The 19,186-nt window shown below is 36.7% G+C and overlaps 1 protein-coding gene across 2 annotated transcripts in view; it reads left to right on the plus strand.

Moving 5' to 3' along the window:
• Positions 1–1,879: 1,879 nt before the first annotated feature.
• atosb (atos homolog B) overlaps positions 1,880–19,186 on the plus strand; it is a 46,002-nt gene continuing 28,695 nt past the window's right edge. The window contains exon 1 of one of the 2 annotated variants that reach the window (XM_062972610.1): positions 1,880–1,986. The gene's annotated coding sequence lies outside the window, so the exon portion shown is untranslated. Of the gene's footprint in view, positions 1,987–12,619; positions 12,716–19,186 lie in introns of those variants that run through there. The other variant, XM_062972609.1, reaches the window with a different exon arrangement.

Below are 19,186 nucleotides of genomic sequence, written 5' to 3' on the forward strand. Positions count from 1 at the left end.
AACACAATGCAAAAGCCTTGCCTCCCAGTTGTAACAACACAGCCACACCACAAAACCACAATCTGGACCCACCAAACTCACAACAATGCATCGTGACTATAACAACACAACTAAACGTCCCAGAAATACGAAACTTGGCACACAACTAAACGCCCCAGAAATATAAAACTTGACAACACAATGCAAAAACCTTGCCTCCCGGTTGTAACAACACAACCACACCACAAAACCACAATCTGGACCCACAAAACTCACAACAATGCATCATGACTATAACAACACAACTAAACGCCCCAGAAATACGAAACTTGGCACACAACTAAACGCCCCAGAAATACAAAACTTGACAACACAACACAAAAGCCTTTTCTCCTGGTTGTAATAACACAACCACACCACAAAACCACAATCCATACCCACAAAACTCACAACAACGCATCATGACTATAACACAACTAAACGCCCCAGAAATACAAAATTTGACAACACAATGCAAAAGCCTTGCCTCCCAGTTGTAAGAACACAACCACAACACAAAACCACAATCCGGACGTACAAAACTCACAACAACGCATCATGACTATAACAACACAACTAAACGCCCCAAAAATACGAAACTTGGCAACACAACACAAAAGCATTCCCTCCCGATTGTAACAACACAACCACACCACAAAACCACAATCCGGACGCACAAAACTCACAACAATGCATAGTGACTATAACAACACAACTAAACGCCCCAGAAATACAAAACTTGGCATACAACTAAACGCCCCAGAAATACAAAACTTGACAACACAACACAAAAGCCTTGCCTCTCAGTTGTAACAACACAACCACACCACAAAACCACAATCCGGACCCACAATACTTACAACAACGCATTGTGACTATAACAAATACAAAATTTGACAACACAACTCATCCACCTCCCCAATCCCTACATTCACACTTGGCCTCCAAAAAAACAATTACAATAATAACAATGACAACAACAACAATAAGAATCAACACCATCACAGGCAAGAAACAGCCAGGCACTGAGGCTGAGAGGCCAGTCAGTGCTACACTGGGCCTCCAAAAAACAATACAGTAGCATCTAACTTATCCAACCTTCATGACCACAACAACAACAATAATAATAAACACCTACACAGGCAAAACAAAAAAAGGACTATTGTACCACAATAAAAATATAAACCGCACTCAGCAGAATCAGACATTACAACTAACAACAAACCAAAGACAACAGGGATCTCAAGCAATTATCAATCAACACAAAAATTGAAGAAGGTAACAGACTTCAAATACTACTACTAATGTGAGTATAAAGAAGGTGGAGGTCACAGCATAAATACAACCTAATGTAGACTGACCAACACCACCAGACTAAGCCACAGCAACGCGTGGCCGGGCACAGCTAGTATATATATATATATATATATATATATATATATATATATATATATTCAATTAAGTATATATTCAATTATATGTAGAATTTAGTTTTATTTTGAGCCAATATTTTTTTCCACTTTCTATGCAGAGTTTGTACAAGAACTGTAATTGCGGCAAATGGGAACCTGTCCCTTTAAGTTTCATGTTTTTTTCTGCCTCTGCCTATATATCAGCTTTTGCTTCTTCCTGGTACAAGCCCCGCCCAAGCAATGACGTAACGATACCGGCCACGCCTCCTCTTCACGCCCCGGACCAATCAGCGTCCACTTGCTCTCTTTGAGGCCCCGCCCACTTCCCCTCCTCCCTGCCCTGCTGTCATCACAGACCCGCACGTGGAGGGGGCGTGGCTTCCTCAGCAGCTGCTGCTCTTGCGGGCTCCGATTGGTTGCTGGGCTTCAAGGCTTGCCGATCTGACCAATCAGTGCGGGTGGTGGGCGTGGCTCAGCTCCAGACCCGGAAGCTGCTTCTGGGAAAAGAAAGAAGGGGGCCAAAAAACAGAAAGCTGGAAGACAGTGCAGAAACCGGGTAAGTGGTTCTAAAGAAGAGAACACCATGGAATATTATATTATAATGTTATATTATTATATTTATTATTACATGATTGTATGAAAGGAACACCATGGAATATTATATTATATTATAATATTTATTTTTATATATTACGCTATGTAACACTATGGTTTTTGTTCTCTGCTTATCAATGTCATGTCCTAATTGGTTCTAGCATAAAAACATGGGGAAAGTTTATTAAACTCCAAAAACTTTGCTTTTGCAAGACGTCCTGCTATAGCACATTTTGCTCTAGTTTTCCAATGGCTATCTCATCATGGAGTCTCAACTCATTCGTCTCAAACTCATAGTTTCAGGCACAAAAACAAAGCTTTTGCAGTAGAACAATAATAATAATAATAATAATAATAATAATAATAATAATAATAATTTTATTTTTGTACCCTGCCACCATCTCCCCAGAGGGACTCGGGGCGGCTTACAGATATAAAACCAACATACAATAATATCAAATACAAAACACACAAATAAATTTAAAAGGCAGAACAACTACAGCAGAGTCTCACTTATCCAACATAAACGGGCCGATGTTGGATAAGCAAATATGTTGGATAATAAGGAGGGATTAAGGAAAAGCTTATTAAACATCAAATTAGGTTATGATTTTACAAATTAAGCACCAAAACATCATGTTAGACAACAAATTTGACAGAAAAAGTAGTTCAATACGCAGTAATGCTATGTAGTAATGACTGTATTTACGAATTTAGCACCAAAATATCATGATGTATTGAAAACATTGACTACAAAAATGCGTTGGATAATCCAGAACGTTGGATAAGTGAGACTCTACTTTCAAAGTAAGGACTGCACCATTAAACAAGAAATAACACTTTCACCCTATGGGTGAGAAGGGCAGGATATAAATATTGTAATAAATAAATAAAAATTTGAAATTTTGTTACATAGTGTTATTGTAAAATATTGTTATTGTAAAATATATTCCTCGTTTTTTCCCCCTTTTCCAAGGGCAGTTAAAGCAGCTTGCAACTCGGGGCGGCTTACATGGGGACCGAGCACAGTAATGTACAATAAAATACAACAACGTAAAATACATTTCAAATTACGATAAAATTGATGCATAAAAACATATAAAATCACAGTATGGCTTGACAAGTTGATTCCTTTAGTTCCACATTATATCATCATATATTGTTTTGTAAAGATTGAATGTGCATGATGCACTAATATACAAACTGTGTTGTTAACAAACAAAAAAAACTTTTTGGAGTCCTGAGAAATTGTTCAAATACCGTAGACTACTTTAAGTCGGTTTGACTCCAGTCCGCATTTCAGCCTCTAAGATTGCAGTTTCTTTAAACATTATATTTTATAAGATACTTCTGCGTATTACAACAGTTGACTGTACTTTATTGTTGTGAACACTTTCATGAATGTTAAATGTATATGATGCTCTAATATACATACTGTGTTTATATGTTTTGATATGGATATTGGATATTTCTTGACATTGTTTAAAATAGACATCTGTGTTTATTTATTAGTACAGTAGAGTCTCACTTATCCAACACTCGCTTATCCAACGTTCTGGATTATCCAACGCATTTTTGGAGTCAGTGTTTTCAATACATCGTGATATTTGGGTGCTAAATTCGTAAATACAGTAATTACTACATAGCATTACTGCGTATTGAACTACTTTTTCTGTCAAATTTGTTGTATAACATGATGTTTTGGTGCTTAATTTGTAAAATCATAACCTAATTTGATGTTTAATAGGCTTTTCCTTAATCTCTCCTTATTATCCAATATATTCACTTATCCAATGTTCTGCCGGCCCGTTTACGTTGGATAAGCGAGACTCTACTGTATTGACAAGAACCTATCCAGTAATCAATGGCCAGCACTATGGCATGTTTAATATTAGAGGCAAGGCAATACATTATAGTTGTACAATAAATATATTGCAAGGAACTGATAAGGTGGGCCAGTGATAAAGTGCGGTATGGGTGGAGGTAAGGGACTCTGTCAAATTGTGCCAAAAATTTATAACAAAAATCAAGTTCAACGGGGACAAATGCAAAATACTCCACTTAGGCAGAAAAAAAAGGAAATGCAAAGATACAGAATGGGAGATGTCTGGCTCGATAACAGTATGTATGAAAAGGATCTTGGAGTTCTCGTGGATAACAAGTTAAACATGAGCCAACAATGTCATGAAGCAGCTAAAAAAGCCAATGGGATTTTGGGCTGCATAACGAGGAGTCTAGTGCCTAAATTTAGGGAAGTCATGCTACCCCTTTATTCTATTCTGCCCTGGTCAGACCACACCTGGAATCACACTGCGTCCAATTCCGGGCACCAAAATTGGAGGGAGATGTTGACAAGCTGGAATGTGTCCAGAAGAAGGTGACTAACATGATCAAGGGTCTGGAGAACAAGCCCTATGAGGAGCGGCTTAAAGAGCTGGGCATGTTTAGCCTGCAGAAGAGAAGGCTGAGAGGAGATATGATGAGGGCCAGGGATCAAGATGGGAGGGAAAGTCATAGGGAAGAGGGAGCAAGTTTGCTGGAGACTAGGACGCAATGGAACAATGGCTTCAAACTACAGGAAAAGAGATTCCATCTGAACATGAGGAAGAACTTCTTAACTATGAGAGCTGTTCAGCAGTGGAACTCTCTGCCCCAGAGTGTGGTGGAGGTTCCTTCTTTGGAGGCTTTTAAGCAGAGGCTGGATGGCCATCTGTCGGGGTGCTTTGAATGTGATTTTCCTGCTTCTTGGCAGAATGGGGTTGGACTGGGTGGCCTATGAGGTCTCTTCCAACTCTAGGATTCTATGATATTATTCTCTGATATATACGCTGTATTTTTACCCCACTCTATCTCAACCCCGAAGGGGACTCAAAGCGGCTTCTAAACTGACAATAATTCAATGCCACATTAACATAAAGACATACGAAATTACAATATACATTGTGCATGAAAATCATGAAAATCATAAAATGCTAACATATAAATACTTTAAATGAGCTGTTAAAACAGTGCATATAGACTCGAAATCATAATCCAGAAGCCATTCCAATCACATTGCATTCACTTCGTAGCTACAGTAGAGTCTCACTTATCCAACACTCGCTTATCCAACGTTCTGGATTATCCAATGCATTTTTGTAGTCAATGTTTTTAATACATCGTGATATTTTGGTGCTAAATTCGTAAATACAGTAATTACTACATAGCATTATTATTATTTATTATTATTTGCTGCATTTATATGCCGCCCTTCTCACCCTGAAGGGGACTCAGAGCGGCTTACAAATTAAATTGACATACAATATTATATTAGCACAGTACAATACTGGTAATAAATTACTATATTGTACTGTATCAATATATTGTAATATTATTAGTAATATTACATGTAAAATATAATATATAATTAATATTATTATATTGTATTAGTATTATATTATATTACAATATATTATGAATATTATATGTATATACAATATGTTATAATTATTATATATTATTGAAAATTATATTGTGTGTGTGTGTGTGTGTGTATATATATATATATATATATATATATATATATATATATATATATCTTGTGTGTATATATATATATATATATATACACACACACATATAAACACACACATATGTCTGTATATTGAACTACTTTTTCTGTCAAATTTATTTATTTATTATTTATTTATTTCAATTATTTATACCCCGCCCTTCTCACCCGAGGGGACTCAGGGCGGCTTACAAGTGGCAATTGATGCCGTTACACTGATATACAATGAACTAAAACGATTAAAACAGTTAAAACAGTCATAAAATAGTCATAAAATACAATATACAAGTTTAAAACAGTGCAAAGTGCTTATGCCATTCATCTACCAGACCTTATACAAGAGCCGTAATTCAGACCGTGATGTTTTGGTGCTTAATTTGTAAAATCATAACCTAATTTGATGTTTAATAGATTTTTCCTTAATCTCTCCTTATTATCCAACATATTCGCTTATCTAATGTTCTGCCTAACGTTTACGTTGGATAAGTGAGACTCTACTGTACCTATAGCGCTGTACTACTCTCTGAACCCTCGAATAAATACATAAATAAAGATAATTAATCACTCTAGCTTTTACCACCCAAGGTTTGCCACCCAAACAATTGCAAAAGAAAAGAAGTTGAGCTTTATGTCAATATTCAAAAACACAATAAGGAATTTTAAAAACCCAAATAAAATACCTAGAGAAATAAACCATACAATAAGGACTCAAAAAAACCCCAAATAAATACATAAATAAAGATAACTAATCACTCTAGCTTTTACCACCCAAGGTTTGCCACCCAAACAATTGCAAAAGAAAAGAAGTTGAGCTTTATGTCAATATTCAAAAACACAATAAGGAATTTTAAAAACCCAAATAAAATACCTAGAGAAATAAACCATACAATAAGGACTCAAAAAAACCCCAAATAAATACATAAATAAAGATAATTAATTACTCTAGCTTCTGCCACCCAAGGTTTGCCACCCAAACAATTGCAAAAGAAAAGAAGTTGAGCTTTATGTCAATATTCAAAAACACAATAAGGAATTTTAAAAACCCAAATAAAATACCTAGAGAAATAAACCATACAATAAGGACTCAACCCCCCCCCCCCCAAATAAATACATAAATAAAGATAATTAATTACTCTAGCTTCTGCCACCCAAGGTTTGCCACCCAAACAATTGCAAAAGAAAAGAAGTTGAGCTTTATGTCAATATTCAAAAACACAATAAGGAATTTTAAAAACCCAAATAAAATACCTAGAGAAATAAACCATACAATAAGGACTCAAAAACCCCCCAAATAAATACATAAATAAAGATAATTAATTACTCTAGCTTCTGCCACCCAAGGTTTGCCACCCAAACAATTGCAAAAGAAAAGAAGTTGAGCTTTATGTCAATATTCAAAAACACAATAAGGAATTTTAAAAACCCAAATAAAATACCTAGAGAAATAAACCATACAATAAGGACTCAAAAAAACCCCAAATAAATACATAAATAAAGATAATTAATCACTCTAGCTTCTGCCACCCAAGGTTTGCCACCCAAACAATTGCAAAAGAAAAGAAGTTGATTTTGCTCCATCCTCTTTGCACTCAGCAGGTCATTTTGGGAGTTCCTGAGAAAGAGAGCATTATAATTATTTTTTTCCATTTGTTTCTTTTTTTCCCCATATTCCTGGGGGAAAAAAGGCCCTTTCGTGCCCCACTCATGATGCCCAGGTTCCTGATAGAAGTGTCCCAATTCTGTGGGTTTCCTTTTAAAACCACAACTTCTTCTCTTGAATTCGGGGCCCTTGCCTGGCAGAGCCGGGTTTCCCGCAAGCCCGTCTCGCCTTCACGCAGCAACCGCTTCCTCAAATTTATATTGCGGCAACGAACCCCTGAACCAGACAGGAAAGCAGAAGTGCCATAGCATTGTATTGTAGGAAGAGACGTCAAGGGCCATCCAGTCCAACCCTTTTCCAGGCAGGAAGATACAATCCAAGCCCTCCCGACAGATGGCCATACAGTCTTTGCTTCAAAACCCTTCAGAGAAGGAGACTCCAATGCACTTCCAAACAGTATATTCCACTATTGAACTGCTCTTACCATCAGGAAGTTCCTCGTAATGTTTACGTGGCATTTCTCTTCAATTCCATTTTGATCCATTGCTGCTTGCCCTGGTCTCAGGAGCTTCCTCTTCAATGGAACATCCTTTCTAATATTTAAACCTGGTTATCATGCCTGCTTCTCTCAGCCTTCTCTTCTCCAAGTTAAACATCTCCAGCTTCCTAAGGTGCTCCTTAAAGAGATTCCTGGTTTCTAGACCTTTGACCATTTTGGTCGCCCTTCTTCGGACACCTTCCATCTGGTCCATATCCATATCTTGACCTGGGGTGCTCATGTTTGACTTACTGTATAACTCGAGTTTTTCAGCCCTTTTTAGGACTGAAAAAAAAAAAAACCCTCCTCGGCTTATACTCGGGTGAGGGTCCTGGTGGGCTTATATTCAGGTCGGCTTATACTCAAGTATATATGGTATATTTATTATTTTTCTATATTATTATTGGTATTGTTACATTTATTGCTTTGTTGTATGTCTTTCGGGCTGTGTGGCCATGTTCCAGAAGTATTCTCTCCTGACGTTTCGCCCACATCTATGGCAGGCATCCTCAGAGGTTGTGTGGTATGGATAAACTAAGTCAGGAAAGGAAAGAATATATATCTGTGGAGAGTTCAGGGTGTGGCAAGAGTCCTTTGTCACTGGGAATATATATTCTTTCCTTTCCTTACTTAGTTTATCCATACCACACAACCTCTGAGGATGCCTGCCATAGATGTGGGCGAAACGTCAGGAGAGAATGCTTCTGGAACATGGCCACACATCCCGAAAGACATACAACAACCCTGTGATCCCGGCCATGAAAGCCTTCGACAACACATTTATTACTTTATTCTATTAATTATTATTATTACATTTATTATTTTACTCTATTATTGTTGTTACCTTTACATTTATTTTACTCTATTTTTATTATTAATACATTTATTATTTTACTGCATTTATTATTATTATTATTATTATTATTACATTTATTACTTCACTCTATTATTATTAAAAGGATACATAAGCACATTTACATTGAAGAAGATGAAAATAATGATTTAATCAGAGTTAAACAGTCATATCTTAAATTACAGTTTATTTATTTATTTATTTATTTTTCAAACTTATATGCCGCCACTCCCCTAGAGAGTTTGATGTAAAGATTCAAAAACATTTAAACTACTGATGCCTCAATTAATGTAATTTTGTTGGTATCTCGGCTTATACTGGAGTCAATGTTTTCCCAGTTTTTTTGTGGTAAAATTAGGTGCCTTGGCTTATATTCGGGTCGGCTTATACTCGAGTATATACGGTATATTGGTCTTATTTATGGTGTCCTGCAATCATTGAAGTGCCAACCCATCCTGCAGCTTCACAAGTATATTCTGTAAGGATATTTCAACAGGGAAAAAATTCTATTGATGATGCTCATGATGAGTAAAGCCAATGGTCAGTTTGGTTGTCACTTATTCTCGTAGGCTAAATATTGCAATGTACATGCCTTACTCCATCTCCCAATAACACTGTGTAACACGATTTCTGTTCCTGGGTTCTAAATGTTGTTTCCTAATTGGTTCTATCATCAAAACATGGGGAAAGTTTATTAAACCGCACGGGGACATCCTGCAGCACATTTTGCTATAGTGTTTCAATGAATATCTCATCATTGAGTCTCAACTAATTCAATCTAGTTTGTGGCAGCCACAAAAATGTTCTAATGTATGACAACCCTACTCTATACAAGGATTTCTTGACAAGGTTTGTTCCAAGGTGTTTTGCCTTTAGGTGCATCTAGGCCAGGGGTCCCCAAACTAAGGCCCGGGGGCCGGATGCGGCCCTCCAAGGTCATTTACCTGGCCCCTGCCCTCAGTTTTATAATATAATATTTTTATATCAGTTTTAATAATATAATATTATATCTATATATATAAAAGAGTGATGGCATCACGGCAATTCACAAAACAACAAAAGTACAGACCCCCCAACCTCAAAATTTGACAACACAACCCATCATCCACGCCTCTAGGTTGATACAACAAAAAGAAAAGAAAAATAAAGTCCTAATTAGAGAGAGGAATAATTGCTTTTATCCAATTGCTGCCAGTTAGAAGGCTAAGCTCCTCCAACTTGGGTCTCCTAGCAACCCAATAAAAAATCATAAAAAACACTAAAAATTAATACAATAAAATACTACAATAACAGAAAATAACTAAAAATAATACAAGAAAAATAATAACATATAATAAATAAAAATATAACTTACAATAAAATTAATTAAAAAATAGAAATAACGTCAAATAAAAATTACACAACAATTCTTAACCAATACCACCACCACTTTGCCACAGCAACGCGTGGCCGGGCACAGCTAGTATACATATAATATTGATAGTAATGTTATAATGTAATACTAATAATACCATATAATAATATTAATTATATATTATATATCACATGTAATATTACTAATAATATTACAGTTTAGTGCAGGGGTCCCCAAACTAAGGCCCGGGGGCCGGATGCGGCCCTCCGAGGTCATTTACCTGGCCCCCGCCCTCAGTTTTATAATATCATATATTGTATATACATATAATATTGATCATAATATTATAATGTAATACAATATAACACTAATAATAATACCATATAATAATATAGATTATATATTCTATATTACATATAATATTACTAATAATATTACAGTATAGTGGTATAGTTCAATATAGTAATATATAATGCTAATATTGTGCTATGCTAATAATATAATATATTGTATGTACATATAATTTGTAAGCCATTCTGAGTCCCCTTTGGGGTGAGAAGGGTGTGATACAAATGTAGTAAATAAATGCAGTAAATAAATAAATAATAAATTTTAGACTTAGGCTCGCCCAAAGTCTGAAATGACTTGAAGGCACACAACAACAACAACAACAACAACAACCCTAATTAACTTGACTATCTCATTGGCCAGAAGCAGGACCACACTTCCCATTGAAATCCTGATAAATGTATGTTGGTTAAAATTGTTTTTATTTTTAAATATTGTATTCTTTCGTTGTTGTTGTTGTTGTTGTTGTTTTTGCACTACAAATAAGACATATGCAGTGTGCATAGGAATTTGTTCGGTTTTTTCTTTTCAAATGATAATTCGGCCCCTCCACAGTCAGAAGGATTGTGGACCGGCCCTCGGCTTAAAAAGTTTGAGGACCCCTGGTATAGTGGTATAATTCAATATAGTAATATATAATGCTAATGTTGTTCTATGCTAAACTATAATATAGTGTATATACATATAAATTGTAAGCCGCATCCGGCCCCCGGGCCTTAGTTTGGGGACCCCTGCAGTAGAGCCTCACTTATCCAAGCTAAACGGGCCGGCAAAATGTTGGATAAGCGAATATGTTGGATAATAAGGAGGCATTAAGAAAAAGCCTATTAAACATCAAATTAGGTTATGATTTTACAAATTAAGCACCAAAACATCATGTTATACAACAAATTTGACATAAAAAGTAGTTCAATACACAGTAATGCTGTGTACTAATTACTGTATTTACGAATTTAGCACCAAAATATCATGATTTATTGAAAACATTGACTACAAAAATGCATTGGATAATCCAGAACGTTGGATAAGCGAGACTCTACTGTACTAATAATACAATATAATAATATTAATCATATATTATATATTACATGTAATATTACTAATAATATTACAATATATTGATATAGTATAATATAGTAATTTAATGCCAGTATTGTGCTATGCTAATAATATAATATTGTATGTAAATTTAATTTGTAAGCCGCTCTGAGTCCCCTTCGGGATGAGAAGGGCGGGATATAAATGTATTAAATATATATACAGTATGTGTGTGTGTGTGTGTGTATATATAGTGTGTGCATGTGTCATACACATATAATAGGTCTATGTACAAGGTCTATGTACAAGGTTCTTGGAAGAATGGAATTAAGTAATTTATATGTTTTTAATGCTTTTCAATCTATATATATAAAAGAGTGATGGCATCACGGCGACCAACAAAACAACAAAACTACAGGCCCCCCAACCTCGAAATTTGACAACACATCCCATCATCCACGCCTCTAGGTTAATACAACAAAAAGAAAAATAAAGTCCTAAATAGAGGGAGAGGAAGAATTGCTTTTATCCAATTGCTGCCAGTTAGAAGGCTAAACTCCTCCAACTTGGTCCCCTAGCAACCCAATAAAAAATAATAAAAAACACTAAAAAAATAATTAAAAACAGTAAAAGATTAATACAATAAAATACTATAATGATAGAAAATAACTAAAAATAATACAAGAAAATAATGAAATATAATAAATAAAAAGATAATTTACAATAAAATTAATTAAAAAAATACAAATAACGTCAAATAAAAATTACACAACAATTTTTAACCAATACCACCACCACTTTGCCACAGCAACGCGTGGCCTGGCACAGCTAGTGTTTGTATAATGTATTTTTACTGATTACTGTTCATGGTTTTAATGTGTTGTTAATTTTATTGATTGTTTGGCATTGAATCTTGCCGCGTGTTGTAAGCCGCCTTGAGTCCCCTCGGGTGAGAAAGGCGGGGTAAAAGTTTTGTAAATAAATAAATAATATGCTATATTATTTTATACTCTATATGCTAATATATATTTACATATCGAATATTACCATCTATTATTTTATATTATATATATTATTGTGTGTGTGTGTGTGTGTGCCATTATCTTGCACTGCAATGATCTACGATATCTGTCATATATATATATATAAAATATAGATATGACAGATTATCGTAAATAATTGCCATGCCAATCAACGAGTGGCTGCTGCTGCTGCTGCTTGTGCTGTCTCTGCAATGCCATAGCCTTGCTGCTGGTGGGCGGAGCTTTCCAAGGGAAGGGCGGGGCGTGGGGCAGAGCGGCAGGCGGGGCGGCCAATGGGAGCCCGGGTGGGCGGGATCAGGGCAGCAGCTGGTAGGAAATGGGCTGTGAGTCAGGAGGGAGAGAAGCAGCAGAAGGGAGCCGCTCAAAGGTGAGCCCCCCATTGCATGGAAGCCCTTTTTGGGGAATTGGGGAGGGGGTCAATGGCATGGGCTTTGCATTGCATGCACCATTGCATTGCACCCAGGATCAATGGCATGGGTTTTGCATGGCATGCACCATAGTGTTGTATTTCCAACCAATGCAAGCAATGTCATCTCCTCCTCTTCTGGTGAAGCTTATGGTTTTGCTTAACTGCCTGATGTGTCTGATTATTATGTGAACTCATTTCTCCTGCTTTGATTGTATAGTACTGCCATTTGCCAGCCTTTGCCCTGCCATTTCATTTTTGTCATAATCTCATTGTGGCTGGGGAAGTTTTGGATGAGTCTGATGGATAACTTAACGCTTTGCAAGAAAATTATTTAGAAATAGATCCTTTTCCCCCCCCGCACCGCCCTTGCAAAAATATGTGTGTAAGACAGAAAGAGCTTAAATGCATTAGCAACACAAATAACTGACACACACCATAATATATATAATTTAAAATAATAGATGGTAATATTCTATATGTTAATAAATATTGACATATAGAGTATAAAATAATATACCATATTATATGTGTGTGATGCACACATACACACTATATCTATATATATAAAAGAGTGATGGCATCACGGCGACCCACAAAACAACAAAACTACAGGCCCCCCAACCTCGAAATTTGACAACACAACCCATCATCCACGCCCCTAGGTTGATACAACAAAAAGAAAAGAAAAATAAAGTCCTAATTAGAGAGGGAGAGGAATAATTGCTTTTATTCAATTGCTGCCAGTTAGAAGGCTAAGCTCCTCCAACTTGGTCTCCTAGCAACCCAATAAAAAAATAATAAAAAACACTAAAAATTAATACAATAAAATACTATAATAACAGAAAATAGCTAAAATTAATACAAGAAAATAATAAAATATAATAAATAAAAATATAACTTACAATAAAATTAATAAAAAATTGCAAATAACGTCAAATAAAAGTTACACAACAATTTTTAACCAATACCACCACCACTTTGCCACAGCAACGCGTGGCCGGGCACAGCTAGTATCTATATATATAAAAGGGTAATGAAATTTCGGCCTAGGACAAAACAACAAAACTACACATCCCAGAAACACTAAACTTGGCAGCACAACCCCTCATCCATGCCTCTACGTTCATACAACAAAAAGCTCCAGCTACTCCAGAAAATGGCCAGGCTTTGAGACTGCAAGGCTATTCACTGCTATTCCACCTGGCCAACAAAGGATTCCCATAAGCCACAGCAACGCGTGGCCGGGCAAAGCTAGTATTATATATATATATATATATATATATATATATATATATATATGGACAGAAAGAGTTTAAATGCATTAGCAACACAAATAACTGACACACACAATAATATATATAATTTAAAATAATAGATGGTAATATTCTATATGTTAATATATATTAACATATAGATTATAAAATTATATACCATTTTATATGTGTATGATACACACATAAACACTATTATATATATATACGGACAGTACCATATTATTTATATAACATACATTATATAGAACGTGTGTGTGTATGTATGCATATGTATATACTGTAGAGTCTCACTTATCCAAGCTAAACAGGCCGGCAGAAGCTTGGATAAGCATATATCTTGGATAATAAGGAGGGATTAAGGAAAAGCCTATTAAACATCAAATTAGGTTATGATTTTACAAATTAAGCACCAAAACATCATGTTATACAACAAATCTGACAGAAAAAGTAGTTCAATACGCAGTAATGTTATGTTGTAATTACTGTATTTACGAATTTAGCACCAAAATATCACGATATATTGAAAACATTGACTACAAAAATGGCTTGGATTATCCAGAAGTTTGGATAAGCGAGGCTTGGATAAGTGAGACTCTACTGTATAACATATACACATACATATACACATATTAGGGTTTTTTTTGGGTGCAATCTTTTCCGAGATTTCAATAACCAATGGTCACAATTGTTTGCTTATTTTATTTAACTTTTGTGAGATGTGTTATTATACTGTGATTTTATTGTGTCACTGTTTGTATTGATGTAATACTGTTTTGGGCTTGCCCCTGTGTAAGCGGTATAAGTAAAGTTTTATTATTACGGTAGAGTCTCGCTTATCCAACATAAACGGGCCGGCAGAACATTGGATAAGCGGAAATGTTGGACAATAAGGAGGGATTAAGGAAAAGCCTATTAAACGTCAAACTACGTTATGATTTTACAAATTAAGCACCAAAACATCATGTTTTACAACTAATCGACGGGAAAAAAGCAGTTCAATACATGGTAACATTAAGTAGTACAGTAGAGTCTCGCTTATCCAACCTCCGCTTATCGAACGTTCTGTATTATCCAACACAGTTTGTCTTTTAGTAGTCAATGTTTTTGTAGTCAATGTTTTCAATACATTGTGATGTTTTGGTGCTAAATTCGTAAATACAGTAATTACTGGATAACGTTACTGTGTATTGAACTGCTTTCTTTGTCGATTTGTTGTAAAACATGATGTTTTGGTGCTTAATTTGTAAAATCATAAAAACACATGGAGGGCCTAAATTTGCCCATGCCTGGTGTAGATGCACCCTCTTCTTATATGAAATTGCTGGGTCTGTTTAGCTGCAGAGGAGAAGGTTTAGAGAAGGAGACGTGAGAGCCATGTATGTGAATTGTTTTCTGCTGCCCTGGAAACTAGGAGTCAGTGGAGAAACGGGTTCAAATGACAGGAAAGGAGGTTCCACCTGGACATTAGGAAGAACTTCTTGACCATAATAGTGGAAAACATTTTGCATCAGAGTGTGGTGGAAGCTCCTTCCTTGGACGCTTTGAAACAGAGGCTGGATGGCCATCTGTTGGGGGTGCTTTGATTGTGCTTTTCCTGCATGGCAGTCCGTTGGACTAATGGCCCATGTGGTCTCTTCCAAGTCTGTTGTTGTTGTTGTTGTTATCATTATTATTGGGTTGTTGTATGTCTTTCGGGCTGTGTGGCCATGTTCCAGAAGTATTCTCTCCTGACGTTTCGCCCACATCTATGGCAGGCATCCTCAGAGGTTGCGAGGTATGGAAAAACTAAGCAAGGACTGTTTATATATATCTGTGGGAAGTCCAGGGTGAGGGAAGGATATATATATTCAGATATATATAAACAGTCCTTGCTTAGTTTCTCCATACCTCACAACCTCTGAGGATGCCTGCCATAGATGTGGGCGAAACGTCAGGAGAGAATACTTCTGGAACATGGCCACACAGCCCGAAAGACATACAACAACCCTGTGATCCCGGCCATGAAAGCCTTCGACAACATATCATTATTACTATTGGATGGCCATCTGTCAGGGATGCTTTGATAGTGCTTTTCCTGCATGGCAGGGGGTTGGACTTGATGGCCCATGTGGTCTCTTCCATCATCATCATCATCATCATCATCAACATTAATATTATGACTGGATGGCCATCTGTTAGGGATGCTTTGATTGTGTTTTTCCTGCATGGCAAGTGGTTGGACTAGATGGCCCATGTGGTCTCTTTCACCTCTATTATTCTATGATTATTGCTATAATTAATATTATGACTGGATGGCCATCTGTTAGGGATGCTTTGATTGTGCTTTTCCTGCATGGCAGGGGGTTGGACTTGATGGCCCATGTGGTCTCTTCCATCATCATCATCATCATCATCATCATCATTATTAATATTATGACTGGATGGCCATCTGTTAGGGATGCTTTGATTGTGCTTTTCCTGCATGGCAAGGGGTTGGACTAGATGGCCCATGTGATCTCTTCCATCATCATCATCATCATCATCATCATCATCATCATCATTATTACCATTATTATTGTGACTGGATGGCCATCTGTTGGGGGTGCTTTGATAGTGCTTTTCCTCCATGGCAGGGGGTTGGACTAGATGGCCCATGTGGTCTCTTCCAACTTTATTGTTGTTGTTGTTATTATTATTATTATTATCATTATTACCATTATTATTGTGACTGGATGGCCATCTGTTGGGGGTGCTTTGATTGTGCTTTTCCTGCATGGCAGGGGGTTGGACTAGATGGCCCATGTGATCTCTTCTATCATCATCATCATCATCATTATTATTATTAATATTATGACTGGATGGCCATCTGTTAGGGATGCTTTGATTGTGCTTTTCCTGCATGGCAAGGGGTTGGACTAGATGGTCCATGTGGTCTCTTTCACCTCTATTATTCTATGATTATTGCTATAATTAATATTATGACTGGATGGCCATCTGTTAGGGATGCTTTGATTGTGCTTTTCCTGCATGGCAGGGGGTTGGACTAGATGGCCCATGTGGTCTCTTCCAACTTTATTGTTGTTGTTATTATTATTATTATTATTATTATTATTATCATTATTACCATTATTATTGTGACTGGATGGTCATCTGTTGGGGGTGCTTTGATTGTGCTTTTCCTGCATGGCAAGGGGTTGGACTAGATGACCCATGTGGTCTCTTCCAAGTCTGTTGTTGTTGTTGTTGTTATCATTATTATTATTGGATGGCCATCTGTCAGGGATGCTTTGATTGTGCTTTTCCTGCATGGCAGTCGGTTGGACTAGATGGCCCATGTGGTCTCTTCCAAGTCTGTTGTTGTTGTTGTTGTTATCATTATTATTATTGGATGGCCATCTGTCAGGGATGCTTTGATTGTGCGTTTCCTGCATGGCAGTCGGTTGGACTAGATGGCCCATGTGGTCTCTTCCATCATCATCATCATCATCATCATCATCATCATCATCATCATTATTAATATTATGACTGGATGGCCATCTGTTAGGGATGCTTTGATTGTGCTTTTCCTGCATGGCAAGGGGTTGGACTAGATGGCCCATGTGATCTCTTCTATCATCATCATCATCATCATTATTATTAATATTATGACTGGATGGCCATCTGTTAGGGATGCTTTGATTGTGTTTTTCCTGCATGGCAAGTGGTTGGACTAGATGGCCCATGTGGTCTCTTTCACCTCTATTATTCTATGATTATTGCTATAATTAATATTATGACTGGATGGCCATCTGTTAGGGATGCTTTGATTGTGCTTTTCCTGCATGGCAGGGGGTTGGACTAGATGGCCCATGTGGTCTCTTTCACCTCTATTATTCTATGATTATTGCTATAATTAATATTATGACTGGATGGCCATCTGTTAGGGATGCTTTGATTGTGCTTTTCCTGCATGGCAGGGGGTTGGACTAGATGGCCCATGTGGTCTCTTCCAACTTTATTGTTGTTGTTGTTATTATTATTATTATTATTATTATTATCATTATTACCATTATTATTGTGACTGGATGGCCATCTGTTGGGGGTGCTTTGATTGTGCTTTTCCTGCATGGCAGGGGGTTGGACTAGATGGCCCATGTGATCTCTTCTATCATCATCATCATCATCATCATTATTATTAATATTATGACTGGATGGCCATCTGTTAGGGATGCTTTGATTGTGTTTTTCCTGCATGGCAAGTGGTTGGACTAGATGGCCCATGTGGTCTCTTTCACCTCTATTATTCTATGATTATTGCTATAATTAATATTATGACTGGATGGCCATCTGTCAGGGATGCTTTGATTGTGCTTTTCCTGCATGGCAGGGGGTTGGACTAGATGGCCCATGTGGTCTCTTCCAACTTTATTGTTGTTGTTGTTATTATTATTATTATTATTATTATCATTATTACCATTATTAATGTGACTGGATGGCCATCTGTTGGGGGTGCTTTGATTGTGCTTTTCCTGCATGGCAAGGGGTTGGACTAGATGGTCCATGTGGTCTCTTCCAACTTTGTTGTTATTATTATTATTATTATCATTATTACCATTATTATTGTGACTGGATGGCCATCTGTTGGGGGTGCTTTGATTGTGCTTTTCCTGCATGGCAAGGGGTTGGACTAGATGGTCCATGTGGTCTCTTCCAACTTTGTTGTTATTATTATTATTATTATCATTATTACCATTATTATTGTGACTGGATGGCCATCTGTTGGGGGTGCTTTGATTGTGCTTTTCCTGCATGGCAAGGGGTTGGACTAGATGGCCCATGTGGTCTCTTCCAACTTTATTGTTGTTGTTGTTATTATTATTATCATTATTACCATTATTATTGTGACTGGATGGCCATCTGTTGGGGGTGCTTTGATTGTGCTTTTCCTGCATGGCAAGGGGTTGGACTAGATGGCCCATGTGGTCTCTTCCAACTTTATTGTTGTTGTTGTTATTATTATTATCATTATTACCATTATTATTGTGACTGGATGGCCATCTGTTGGGGGTGCTTTGATTGTGCTTTTCCTGCATGGCAGGGGGTTGGACTAGATGACCCATGTGGTCTCTTTCACCTTTATTATTCTATGATTCTAGTCCCACTCCCTTCTACTTTGGTCTGGGCTCTTTATCTATAA

The sequence above is a fragment of the Anolis carolinensis genome, chromosome 2 (genome assembly GCF_035594765.1).
Source record: "Anolis carolinensis isolate JA03-04 chromosome 2, rAnoCar3.1.pri, whole genome shotgun sequence".
Classification (NCBI taxonomy): Eukaryota; Metazoa; Chordata; class Lepidosauria; order Squamata; family Dactyloidae; genus Anolis; species Anolis carolinensis.